Source organism: Nicotiana sylvestris, chromosome 2 (assembly GCF_000393655.2).
Source record: "Nicotiana sylvestris chromosome 2, ASM39365v2, whole genome shotgun sequence".
NCBI classification, from domain to species: domain Eukaryota; kingdom Viridiplantae; phylum Streptophyta; class Magnoliopsida; order Solanales; family Solanaceae; genus Nicotiana; species Nicotiana sylvestris.
This window is the reverse complement of record NC_091058.1, coordinates 43811016-43824512: the sequence shown is the minus strand read 5'-3', so window position 1 is coordinate 43824512 and position 13497 is coordinate 43811016. Positions and strand designations below refer to the sequence as shown.

General features: G+C 43.9%; 1 pseudogene; it reads right to left on the bottom strand.

Annotated features, from left to right (window-relative positions):
• The window catches only part of LOC104230082 (subtilisin-like protease 4), a 69384-nt pseudogene that overhangs the window by 2816 nt on the left and 53071 nt on the right, over positions 1-13497 (bottom strand).

The following is a 13497-nucleotide window of genomic DNA, read 5'->3' as shown; positions in this document are numbered from 1 at the left end:
TTGCAACACCCATTCCAAATAATAGCACTTTGGAAAACCCTCGTTCCGGGCTTGTTAACTCAGGCAGCGGTGGAACTCCCATTGAATCACAGGAGAGAGAACCAGGTAATGTAATTAATTCTGATTTACAAAATTTAGTACTAACCTTGCAGAAACAGCTCAAGGAGCAAAGTGAGCGCATAGAGCAGATACCCGGGGTGCCACCCGTAATCAAAGGGGTAGATATGGATAGATATTCGCAACAACCCTGGAAGCCAAGTGCTGCATCACTCCCAATTCCAAAAAAGTTCAAAATGCCTGATATTCCAAAATATGATGGAACAACAGACCCACGAGATCACGTGACTGCATTCATAACGGGCGTAAAAGGCAACGATTTGACTAAGCAGGAGATTGAATCAGTATTAGTCAAAAAATTTGGTGAAACACTCACCAAAGGAGCGCTAACATGATATTCTCTTTTACCCGAAAATTCTATAAATTTTTTTGCTGAGCTTGCAGATTCTTTCATCAAAGCACACTCGGAAACTCAAAAAGTAGAGAAAAGAATGGAGGATATTTTCAAAATCAAGCAAGGGGACTCAAAACTGCTTAGAGAATTCGTGGACATATTTCAACGTGAAAGAATGACATTGCCACGTGTACCTGACAACTGGGCAGCTATAGCTTTCACAAGTAATTTGAATGAAAAAAGCTCGAAAGCTACGAGGAGACTCAAGGAAAGCCTTAGAGAATTCCCAGCTACAACGTGAAATGATGTTTATAACAGGTATATGATAAGTTAGGATTTTAACATGTTTTATGCCCCTACTTGCCTATGCTTTGATCATATATTGTTACAAAATAGTCCTAAAAGGCTCAAAAGTTGTGCTTGATTGCAAGTTTGATCGACAACGTGACGAAATGTCAAAGATCGACTCAAAAAAAAGAGTGAAACCTGCTCAAGTATCAAAGACCAAGAAATTTAAGAAAAGAAGGCCTAGTGCGGACCGCGCAAAGTGGAATGCGGCCGCACTAGTTGGTTCAAAGAGTCGGTGAATCAGGCTAGAAGAAGCGCGGCTGCGGTACACATCTCGCGGTCCGCGGTGAATGCTCCACGGCCACACTACTCTTTTGTGCGGTCCGCGGTCATGAAATTTAGAGAGATGAAAGTCTGCAAAGCTAGTGCCATGCGGTCCGCGGAGTCTAAGTTCAGAGAAGCAGAAGTGAGCCCAGTGCGGCCGCGGTCCATTTAATGCGGTCCGCACTGACCCCGAAGGGGTATTTTTGTCCAGTTTTTTTAGCCTAGTATAAATAGAACATTTCACCATTTTTTAGATAGGAGAGAGATCAGACAAGGGCTGCGCTCGTGAGAACGAATTTTGTAGCCATTTTTGGCACTTTTGCTTTATATTTACAATAGATTCTTGTATTTTAATTTTAGCAATTAATTAATATGCTTAGTTCTTCATCTATTATGTATTTTATTCTTCAAGCATGAGTAGATAAACCCATTAGCTAGGGTTGTGGCTCAACCCTAGTGTGGGTAATTGATGGGTGTTACCATCTAATGTTAGATTGATTATGGGTGTTTGATAATTGGGTTGATTTTATGTTTTAATCTAGAATTGGTGGTTGCAAACACTGATTCAAGCTTTGTGGGTTTAACTCTTCTTGAGAAAGAGAGTCTATGACCCCAAAATTGACCCAACAAGGAATTGGGATGGACTCATGAGAAATGATAGTTCCAATTAACGGGTTAAACCTCGAGAGAGTAATTACCCTACTTGAACCCTAGTTGCTTGGTATAATTTGCCTACCCATTTGGTCTCGAAAGAGTCAATTGGGCAAAGTCACTTTCTCTACCAAGAGGTGTGAGAGTGGGTAAAATTGTGCAACGGTTATAGCATAAACCCCAATTATGTCAATCGAACCTTAGTAACATCTACCCGTCAATTAGCCACCTAGGTAGTGTCACGATCCTAGTGCCCTTCTTCCCATTAGATATAACTTAACAATAGTCTTGTAGCATAATTTAGTGTTAATCAATAGTTTTATAAATATAGTTATAATTCGAAAACCCAAAAATGTTTGAAGTGACATTAGGAGTACAAACACTTCTCTAGGCTAGACGGACAATCCAACTCCACTACTAGCTCTCTGGGAAATCGATCCCGACCCTCATATCGGGTAAAAGCTATTGCGACCCGCTCTTCCTACCTTAGTGTAGCATCGAGTAGGCAGCGATCACTTTTTGACGCCGTTGCCGGGGAGCTTATGGTGTTGACTATCTGTTTAGTTAGTTTTGTGTTTTGCTTCTCTTTCCTTCTTGTTTACTAATTCTGTTTGTGTCGATCAATCAGGTACAAATGGCTCTTAATGCAAATGACCCTCTCGGCAATGTGATAGCGGGGGAGGAGGTAAAGGATCTAGAACAAGATGAGGTTTTACCTCAAGGTCCACGGAGAGGCCGAAATGCCAATATAAATGCAAATGAGAACAATAATATTCCAGACCCTCCTCCACAACCACCGAGAGTGGCTCCCAGAGTTTTACCAAATCAAGGATACGCCAGTGATATTGTTCCTCCCCGAATCCGGGCGGGGAACTTTCAAATCACAAATGTTATGTTGACCTTGTTCGAGCAAAGAGGGTATTTCACGGGCGCCTCCGATCAAAATGGCTACAAGCACTTGAAGGGGTTCATGGATGCATGCTGGGGTAGCAAGTAGACAAACGTGTACGAGGATGCATTGAGATTGAGGCTTTTCCCATTCTCTCTTCGGGGTAAAGCATTGGATTGGTTAGAAAGGCTCTCCAATCATTCTATTATAACATGGGATGAATTGACGGACAAATTTGTTTCCAAGTTCTTTTCTCCAAGTCATATGGCGGCTCTTCGGGATGAAATTCTAGCCTTCAAGAAAGAGCCAACGGAATCTTTGCACGAGATATGGGAAAGATATAGAACAATGGTGAAAGAGTTCCCTAATAACGACATGACTGAGGCTATGATTCAACAAAACTTTTATCGGGGCATCAACACCACGAATCAATGCATTGTGAACCAATTGGCCGGAGGGAACTTTATGAAACTTTCTTACCAAGAGGCATGTGATGTACTTGATGAAATGACCGACACCTCTTCGACATGGCAAAGTCGAGCAAATGTGCCCCAAGGTGACCCCACGTTCATCTACTTGCACAAGGAATTGCACGATCATGGCTAAGCTATTTCCGAGCTTACAACAACTATGAATCAACTGGCGAAGGCACAGTTACAACAAATCCAAAATCTGCACCAAGTCAACGCAATGGAAGGTGTCACTATGCCTAAGAGAAGGCAAAGAGGGCAAAAATCTCAAGGGAATTGTTAACAATATGACAATGATGGTATTGGGTTTTCAAATGAGTGTTATGATGACCAAAGTGAAGAGGTTCAATATGTCAACAACTATCAAGGTAATAGAAGCAACTCTTCCAACCAACAATGGCGACCTCAAGGAAATTGGGGTAATTAACAACAAGGCGGAGGAAATTGGAATAACAACAACCAACAACAAGGTGGTAGCAATTGGAACAACAACAATTAAAACAACAATTGGGGTAATCAAGGTAGCAATCAAGGAAATTGGAACAGGAACAACAATAATTGGAGCAACAACAACAATCAAGGAGGGTGGAACAATAGCGGGAACCAAGGCAACCGGGGGAAAGGCTTTCAAAGGCCCCCAATGTATCAACAACCGAGCAATCCACTCCCTTTCCCTTCTCAAGGTTCTAGTTCTTTTGGAGGAGATATGGGAATAATTGAAAGCATGTTCGAGCAAATGATGAAAAAGAACTAAGACTCCGATGCCCAATTGGCTTCTCATAATACATCTATCCGGAACTTGGAGGTGCAATTAGGCCAAATCTCTCAAGCGTTGAATACTCGTCCCAAGGGTTCTCTACCAAGTGATACGGTAGTGAACCCGAAGGGTGGGAATAATAAACATGTGATGGTGGTTACAACAAGAAGTGGGAGAGGCGGTGATGTGAATGCCTCAAAGCAAAAGCAAGTTGTGGATGAAGATGCTGAGTCACAAGATGATGATGTACCTTTGATTGTTGATGATGTGGTTAATCAAAATGTGAACAATGATGTGCAGATTGATATTAACGATGAAACCGAGGTAGAGACTCAAGATGCCATGAACCCGTCTAGGGAATACGTGATTGACATGCCCGAGCCGGTTGTACCAAAGGCCAAGGCACCTTTGCCTAGGCTACCTCCACCTTATCCTCAACGGTTAGCAAAGCAAAAGAGTGACAATCAATTCAAAAAGTTCATTGATATGATGAAGAGCCTCACAATCAATGTACCTTTGGTGGAGGCACTTGAGCAAATGCCGGGGTATGCTAAGTTCATGAAAGATTTGGTAACAAAGAAGAGGTCGATGGAGTGTGAAACAATTAAAATGACTTATCGAGTGAGTGCCATAGTGCATTCAATGGCACCCAAGCTTTAGGACCCCGGAGCTTTTACTATCCCTTGTACTATCAGAAGTGCGGATTTTGCCAAGGTCCTTTGTGACTTGGGGGCTAGCATAAATTTGATGCCGTACTCGGTCTTCAAGACTTTGGGAATTGGACAACCTCGACCCACCTCAATGAGACTTCAAATGGCGGATCGATCGATGAAGCGACCTTTGGGCATAATCGATAATGTACTTGTCCAGGTGGATAAGTTTATACTTTCGGCCGACTTTGTCATATTAGATTGTGAGGTGGACTTTGAAGTGCCGATTATTCTTGGTAGGACTTTCCTAGCTACGTGGAAGACATTGGTTGATGTTGAAGCTGGTGAGTTGACTTTCTGAGTGGGGGATGAGAATGTGGTATTCCATGTTTGCAAATCAATGAGACAACCCAATAGCACGGGGGTGTGTTCATTTGTGGACATTGTCATAGCTGTGATAGTGGATGACACAAGTTCCATGATCCATGTTGAAGATCCCCTTGAGGCCGTGCTTCTTAATATGGATGTCAATGATGATGCTAGTAGAGTGGAATGCGTGAATGCATTGCATGGTATGGGTTCATATTCATATGAGCCTAGGAGGCTATCCTTGGATCTTGAAAACCGCAAAACTCCACCAACAAAGCCATCGATTGAGGAACCACCAGTGTTGGAGTTGAAGACACTTCCTCCACACCTCAGGTATGAATTCTTGGGTTCAAATTCTACTTTACCTGTTATTCTTTCTTCTTGCCTTACTAACATGCAGGTTGAGGCCACTTTGGCGGTTCTTCAAAAGTGGAAAAGGGCAATCGGATGGACTCTAGCTGATATTCGGGGAATAAGCCCCACATTTTACATGCACAAAATCATCTTGGAGAAGGATGCAAAGCCTTCCTTGGAGCATCAAAGAAGACTAAATGAGGCGATGTAAGAGGTGGTGAAGAAAGAGGTTATCAAGTGGCTAGATGCTGGGGTGGTTTATCCTATTTATGACAGTTCGTGGACTTCTCCGGTGCAATGTGTGCCGAAGAAGGGTGGTATGACTGTGGTGACTAATGACAACAATGAGCTCATTCCTACTAGAACGGTCACCGGGTGGAGAGTTTGTATGGATTACCGAAAGCTGAACAAGGTGACTAGAAAAGATCATTTCCCATTACCATTCCTTGACCAAATGCTTGATCGTCTTGCGGGACGGGTTTTATATTGCTTTCTAGATGGTTACTCGGGGTACAATCAAATTCTAATTGCCCCGGAGGACCAAGAGAAGACCACCTTTACATGTTCTTATGGCACATTCGCTTTCTCTAGAATGCCATTTGGATTGTGTAATGCTCCGACAACCTTCCAACGTTGCATGATGGCTATTTTCACCAACATGGTGGAGGATATCTTAGAGGTCTTCATGGATGATTTCAGCGTGGTTGGGGATTCTTTTGAGGAGTGCTTGGTAAACTTGGATAGAGTGTTGGCCCGATATGAAGACACCAACCTTGTTCTCAATTGGAAAAAGTGCTATTTTATGGTAGAAAAAGGTATAATGTTGGGTCACAAGATCTCGAAGCGAGGAATTGAAGTTGATAAGGCCAAGATTGAGGTTATTTCGAGGCTCCCTCCCCCTACTTCTATCAAAGGGGTGAGGAGTTTCCTTGGGCATGCGGGTTTCTACCGGAGGTTCATAAAGGATTTTTTTTAAAGTGGTACATCCGTTGTGCAAGTTGCTAGAGAAAGATGCAAAGTTCTGTTCGATGAGAGTTGTATGCAAGCATTCGAGCTTCTTAAGCTCAAGTTGACTTCTACCCCCATCATTACCGCACCAAATTGGAGCTTGCCTTTTGAGCTCATGTGTGATGCTAGTGACATTGCGGATGGGGCTGTTTTGGGCCAAAGAATCAACAAGATATTTCATCCGGTGTACTATGCAAGCAAGACCATGAATAAGGCTCAAAGAAACTATACAGTCACCGAGAAAGAATTGTTGGCTATTGTGTTTGCTATGGAAAAGTTTCGACTTTACCTTATGGAGGCCAAAGTTATAGTGCACACCGATCATGCTGCCCTTAGGTATTTGATGACCAAGAAGGACTCCAAGGCAAGATTGATGAGATGAGTGCTACTTCTTCAAGAGTTTGATCTAGAAATTGTTGACCGGAAGGGTAGTGAGAATCAAGTGGCGGACCACTTGTCCCGTTTGGAAGAGGAGGGGAGGCCTTGTGATAGCCTTGAGATCAATGATTCATTTCCCGATGAACAACTCCTTGCGGTGTCAATGAAGGATATGCCATGGTTTGCTGATGTCGCCAATTACCTTGTGACCGGAATAATCCCATGTGAGCTCTCTTCTAACCAAAAGGAAGAAACTCAAGCGGGATAATTTGGATTTCTATTGGGATGAGCCAACACAGATGGTGTGATTCGTAGATGTGTCCCGGAGAAAGAACAATTGAGTATACTAGAGGCTTTCCATTCTTCAACCTATGGTGGCCATCATGGCGGGGCGAGAACGACTTCTAAAGTGCTTAGTTGCGGATATTATTGGCCCACCTTGTTCAAAGATGCGGGCGATTTGGTGAAGAGATGTGATGAGTGCCAAAGAGCCGGCGGAATTTCTAAAAGAGATGAGATGCCCCGCAATACAATTCTCGAAGTGGATATTTTTGATGTTTGGGGCATCCATTTCATGGGTCCTTTTGTGAGCTCTTGTTAGAACACTTACATTCTCGTGGCAGTGGACTATGTCTAAAAATGGGTTAAAGCCATGGCTTTGCCCAACAATGAAGCCCGGAGTATTGTGGCATTTTTGAAAAAGAGTATCTTCACAAGGTTTGGCACTCCTCGTGCTATCATTGGTGATGTGGGGTCTCATTTTTGCAACAAGACTTTCGACACATTGCTTTCTAAGTACGGTGTCAATCATAAGGTCTTGACCCCTATCATCCTCAAGCTAGTGGCCAAGTGGAAGTCTCCAGCAGAGAAATTAAGAGTATCTTGTCTAAAACTGTCAATACTAATAGGACCGATTGGTCAAAAAAGTTGGATGACGTTCTTTGGGCTTATCGGACGGCTTACAAAACTCCGATTGGTATGTCACTATATCGGTTGGTATTTGGGAAATCTTGTCATCTTCCGGTGGAATTAGAGCACAAGGCCATGTGGGCTTTGAGGAAGTTGAACTTAGAATGGGATGTTGCGGCAAATCTGCGGGTTGAACAACTTAATGAGCTTGATGAGTTTAGATTCCATGCCTACTCCAGCTCGTCCTTGTACAAGGACAAAATGAAGTACCTTCACGACAAATATGCTCGGGGCAAGGAGTTCAAGGTTGGAGGTATGGTTCTCTTGTTTAATTCCTGGTTACGTCTATTTTCGGGTAAGCTCAAGTCAAAGTGGAGTGGGCCATTTGAAGTTGTGTTCGTGACCCCATTTGGTGCTCTTGATCTAAGGAACAAGAATGGTGAAGTATTCAGAGTCAATGGACATCGGGTCAAGCATTATCTTGGAAAATTTGATGATAACCACATGGTGGCACTTCTCCATCTAAAGTGATGTGCTGGTAACATGCGTCGTGCCACGACGTTAAATCAGGCGCTGCTTGGGAGGCAACCCATGTCTTTTTTCCTTTTTGTTGTTTTCTGTGTTTTCTTAGTAGTGTAGGTTTGATTTTTGAGCTAACTGATTGTGAGATGTTGCAGGGATTGAGTTGATGTAGTGCAAAATAGTTTGAAAAAAGAGTTGAACAGTATCTGAAGATTGCCAGTGCGACCGCGGTTGCTTTTGTGCGGTCCGCACTGGTGATGGCCAAAAGTGGTGCTCTCTGATGTTTGCCACCGCTGCCGTATTCCATTTAGTGCGGTCCGCGGTAAACCTCCGCGACCACGGTCTGTTTCTTGCGGTCCGCAGAGGTTGCCTACTCAAGCTTCATTTGAACAAACCCAGCGCGGTCCATGGTCGGTTTTGTGCGGCCGCGCTGGTAGGTAAGGCTGGGTCCCATGGTTTTTCTATAAATATCACTATTTACCCTTTTCGAACTTTTTACACTCAGGGACATAATAGTACTGTTCATAACCTCTTTTGATCGTGATTCTTGCTTGGGATTAACTAATTACATTTCATCTTCTCATCTGGTAATGTTTTACTCAGTCCTTGTGCATTCTCTTGATTAATTTTGTTTTATTTTTCAGCTCATAACTTCTTTTTCTTCTCGTTAGTTTCATCTTCTTTATTTAGTTGTTAGCTTAGGGTAGTTTTAAAAGCTGGGTTTGTATGTTGGATATGCATAATGGTTGGGCAAATGAGTAGGGACAAAGTAGGTGAACAATTGTGCAAAAACATGAAACCCTAACTTAGTGTCTGTGCAAAATACTCTCCGCGGCCCGCGGTCGCCTTTGTGCGGCCCGCGGTCGCCTTTGTGCTGCCTGCGGTGCCCTGATGCGGTCCGCATTACCCTTTTGCACGGACCGCGGTGCCCAAGTGATTGAAATTGAACCTATGCCCAGTGCGGCCGCATTGCACATTATGCAGTCCACGCTAGCCCACCGCGGCCGCGGTGCTACTTTGTGCGGGCCGCGATGGTTGGATTCAGAGAGGTGGTGTTACAGTCCTTACATCAGTGCGGACTGCAGTCGCTTTTATGCGGTCCGTGGTGCCCCAATGCGGCCGCACTACTTTTTGTGCGGGCCGCGGTAGGGAGAATCAAAGAGATGTTGTCCAGGGTCTTGTCCCAATGCAGACCGCGATCGCTTTTGCGCGGTCCGCGGTGCCCCCAGTGCGGCCGCACTACTGTTTGTGCGGGCCGCGGTGCCATGTTCTGCAACTATTTCTTCAACATTTAATCTGCAGTTTGCAATTCAATTTCAAGACTTGTTTCACTGCCTGTGCTAATACTAACCATGTTAGATGTGTATGCTTGTAGATAATGGTCAAACAACGAGGTAAAGGTGCCAAAAAACCCGGCCGAGTTAATTCCTCCGGGTAGGGAAGCAACGGATGGTAAAACTCACTCCCTAGGCTAGAAAAAACATAAAGGACATGAGGAAAGCATTCAAAGTGGCTGATCGAGCCCTTGACACCTCGGGGAGTGAGTACGAGCCCTCCCGGGAGATCTCTTCAGACTCAGTCCCTCTATATATCCCATATCCAGAGAATGCCATACATAGAGACACTCCCCCATCTTCCCCCGAAGCTCGAGCCTCAATCAACATTTCTTCTGGGTTGACTGAGGGCTCAGTGGCAGGTAGTGGGGATGAATACTCTACCTCTCCCATAACATCAATATCTAGAGAGGGAGCTAGAGGTAATGAGGGAGATGGGGAGTTACCGTGGGGTGGTGTGCCGCAGGTTGGGGGTGTTGACCGGACTAGGAATCCTGCTATTTGGGAGGATAGATTCGTCAGCCAGGTGGCGTTCCACAAGTTTAGTGAATGGTGGCCGTCATGAAAATTGATTCTTGAGAGGATCTTCATTGACAAAGACCTCCTACCCCTACACCCCAATGTACATAGACAGTTTCAGGCTCGAGAGGGTTGGGAGTCCTTTAAAGATAATTGTGTGAAGGCGAATGAGCATATGGTCAAGGAGTTCTATAGCAATGTGGCCCACATCTTGAAGGGCACTACAGTGACCAAAGTGAGAAACAAAAATGTGGTATTTACCGGGAAGGCAATAAATGAATACCTGGGGTTCAATGATGAAGATGAGTCCCTTTACAATGAAAAGTTGGCAATGGGCGAGGAGGTTCGTCCGTGGTTAGCTTCATACACGGAAATTCCGGGTACGGTTCCAGAGTGGTTACAAGCAGGGACCAAAATATTTCGGAGAACCTTCAACTTTGAGGCTAGAGGGTGGTTGACTTTTGTGTGTAGTCGACTCGACCCCACTACCCCTGATCAGACTATTCCACTTGTCCGGGCTGTTCTGGTTGCTTCTATTATGACGGGATATCCTATCAACATGGGCAATGTGATGTCTCGTGTCATTTCTGCAGTGAGGGTTGAGCATGATCGGAATTACCCTTTTCTCAGCACTCTCACTATATATTTCCGGGACCTGGAGGTGGAGAAAAGACCTTTTGACATCAAGGTCAAACCTGTGGCTCCGTTTTTATGGTACAGTTTGAAGGGGTCAGACAACCCCAAGGACAAAAATTACAAGCCACCTGCTTCTGCCCCAACCGGCCAGTCTGAAGAGCCGGTTGAGGTAGAGCCCTCCACTGGGCCTACCTCCACAGTTGCTGACATGCCTCCCGGACCTTCCACTACTGCTGGTCCCTCTACTTCAGCTGGCCCGGGGATTCCATCTTCCTGGGCCCATCCTATCACCGCCCACCAGTTGAGCCAGACACTTCATAACTTGAACAACTGGATGGCGACTATGTCATCCAAGTTGTCCACCTTGTCTTCTACCATTATGGCTCAGTCGACACCACAACCAGTGCAGGTGCTCCAGTCTATCGAGGATTCACTTAAGGAGATTCTTGCCAATCAGCAAAAGATCCTTGATTCTCAGGCTACCATGGCTAAGGCAGTGGATTCTCATGGCAAGGCCCTAAAGGAGCTTGCCAGGGAGCACAAAAAGCTACGCAAAACACGGGCTTCCAAGGAGTCTGTGAAGGCGCTGAGGAAGGATGTTGACAAACTGAAGGCAAACCAACTGCCTTTAGACTTGTTATTCGAGGATCCAGCCCCAGCAGCAGCACCAATAGTAGAGCCACAACAGGAGCAGACATAGCAGCTTCCAAAGAAGAAGAGGAAGCTCCCTAGTGCAGATGAGGCCATCCAGTTGGCGGACCCACCAGAGGCTTCCTCCAGTCAGCCACAGGATGTTCCTGTTATTCAGCCCGTATAGGTCTAGGCCCCAGTCCCAGTAGCTGAGCAGCAGGAGACCGGGAACCAGTCTGAGGTTCCAGTACATATAGAGGACCCGGGGACCACTCATGTGCCCATGCATACATACGAGGCTTAGGGAGCTCCTATATTCTTTCATCTTGATTTTTTGATGCTTATTTGTTTAGTTGGCATTGGGGACAATGCCAGCTTTCATTTGTGGGGGTGCGCCCTACTTTTATCCGGATGGTTGTATATATTAGTTGACTTAGTTTATGTTTCTGTTGATATTTTTATTTGGGCTATATATAAAGTTATATTTTTGTATATATATTCATCCCCCGTTGTATATTCTAATCCCCTATTGTAAATATTCATTCTATTTTCTATTTTCGTACAAAGTTTTTATTTTTAGCTTAGTAGATAGGCTCACAGCCTTTTTGTTTCGGTTTTGGTGCTTTCAATAAGCCCTTGGTTTTCTTAATGCCACGGTTCTTTCGAAGGGTGGAGTATTGTGCGAACCGGGTGGCTCTTCCCGATGATGGATGGCGTGACAACCTTCTTAAGGGTTTGAGTTCGTTTTTTGATTTTTTTTTGTTTTTAGTAGTTTATAGTTAAAGGTACCTCAAGCAAAGCTTCACTTGGGCCTAACACATTTGCCTTTGATCCCATGGTCAAAGACAAGTGGTTGTGTTTAGGATGGTGAAAGTAGTGACCTTGAGACTCTTGTTTTGATCAAACAAATATCATGAGGTCTTTCGGGACTATTATGTGCTCAATCGTGTCTAAGGTTGTTGTGGGCCCCCGACTCTATGTCTTTAGCAATCCTTGAGTGTGTGTGGTGAGAAATCGAATTATGAGTCCAAGTCCCGAGCCAATGGTCTAGAACTTGCCCTGAATGTTTGTTGAGGCAAAATTTTGAGTGAAATTCGACTTGAGAAGTGATTATAGGCTCTCCTTGATCCAAACAATAGTCGTTCCATAGCCTACCAATGATATAATCCCTAGCTAATCCTTTTGAGCCTTAAACTTTTTCTTTTCTTTTTAGAACCAATGCTACAAGCCTATACCCGTTCTAAATTATACCCTCTCTTGGTACCCAAATCATCCCTTAAGTAATGGAAAAAGTCTAAGTTTGGGGGGGAGACAAGAAAGGAAACAAAGTGATAAAAGGTACAAAAGCAAAAGGAAAGGAAGGCGATGAAAAAGAAAGAAAAGAAAAAGACAAAAAAAGAGCCCAATGTGCAAAGAATAAAACGGGATTCAAGAAAAACAAAAATGAAAAAGGTGTGGAAAAAGTAGAAAAAGAAGAAATGCTTTGAATTGCATAAGAAAGAGTGACAATGTGTCTCTCTAACCCCTTGAAAAGAAGTGAAATACTCAAAGATTCAAAGAGAATTGTGCCAGAATGAATCAAAAGAAGTGCTTAAGGGAAGATGGAACCCATATAGACTAATAACCTTTCCTACCCTGAGCCAAAAACCTTCATATTGACTCCACGAAAGTCCTATATCATCTTGAGTTGGATGACGCTCGCATTAGTGGATACTTACATGAGGGTCAAGCATATGGTACGTAGAGCCGAACTTGTGACCTTTCCTTGAGAGAGACTAGTGAATCCCCATTAACCTTGGTTTGCGTGCTTATACTCTAAAAGGTGAGGTTTGCTTAGGGAGAGTTGAGGATGTGTCAGTTTGGGTTCCACAGCGACCAAAGTAATTGAGAGAGTTTTTTGATGTAATGAGTCAATTCTTGATGCTCTTGTGTCACACTTGATCCATAGTTTTTCAAAGTTTAAATTTTGTTAATGATCCATTCGTATTGAGGGCAATTTTTAGTTCCAATTGATGCGTGTTGAGGTTAATTTAGGACAGCTGGAATTACTTGGATTTTCCCTTAAGGGTTGGGTCTTATTTTGTTTGCTTGAGGACAAGCAAAGATTTAAGTTTGGGGGAGTTAAAAAGTTAGGATTTTAACATGTTTTATGCCCCTACTTGCCTATGCTTTGGTCATATATTGTTACAAAATAGTCCTAAAAGGATCACAAGTTGTGCTTGATTGCAGGTTTGATCGACAACGTGACAAAATGTCAAAGATCGGCTCAAAAAAAGGAGTGAAACCTGCTCAAGTATCAAAGACCAAGAAATTTAAGAAAAGAAGGTCTAGTGGGGACCGCGCAAAGTGGAATGCGGC